We start from the raw sequence: 620 nt of genomic DNA on the forward strand, positions 1-620 counted from the left end.
CCGGGGCTTTCAGGGAGCTGGGTAAATGCGAGTTTTTTAACAAATCTTCCCTACGGTTTCTTCTTCTGCGGTGAAATAGTTATGAAAAAGGCTGTTAATGCTTGCAGGTAACTGCAAAGGTGCTGCCTGTTCGATTTCTTGAGTGTGGTGTTCCAGAAAAGGGTTTCAGTTCTTGAGGGAAAAGGCAGGAGCGGTGCCTGTAGGTTACTATTCCCTAGAAGGAGGTCTGGATGAGAAATCCACAGAGGCCTACATGGAATGGAAACATGGCAAGGAAAATGTTCTTTATGCGTTTTAAGTTTTATAATTGTAAGATGTGTTTTAAGTTAATTTGCAGCGGGAACCAGAAATGTAGTGCACCTGGCTGCAAAGTAGAAAAGTGACCATCACTCCGATGTATTCTTTTGAGAACTGCTCATCTGTTTTGTGGAACGTTAATTTTTGCAAAGGAAGTTAACACAAAGCACTCTTACAAACATACAAAAATACATTTAACTCCTGTCCAGTTCTACAAATATCTCCCTTCCCTTGGTGTTTTAAAATTCCCTATGATAAGTTAACATAGGACCTAAAACTATTTATGGAAACAAAAAGGTGCTAAACCCAAAGTAGATATTCCA

Source organism: Charadrius vociferus, unplaced genomic scaffold (assembly GCF_000708025.1).
Source record: "Charadrius vociferus isolate BGI_N301 unplaced genomic scaffold, ASM70802v2 scaffold340, whole genome shotgun sequence".
NCBI classification, from domain to species: Eukaryota; Metazoa; Chordata; class Aves; order Charadriiformes; family Charadriidae; genus Charadrius; species Charadrius vociferus.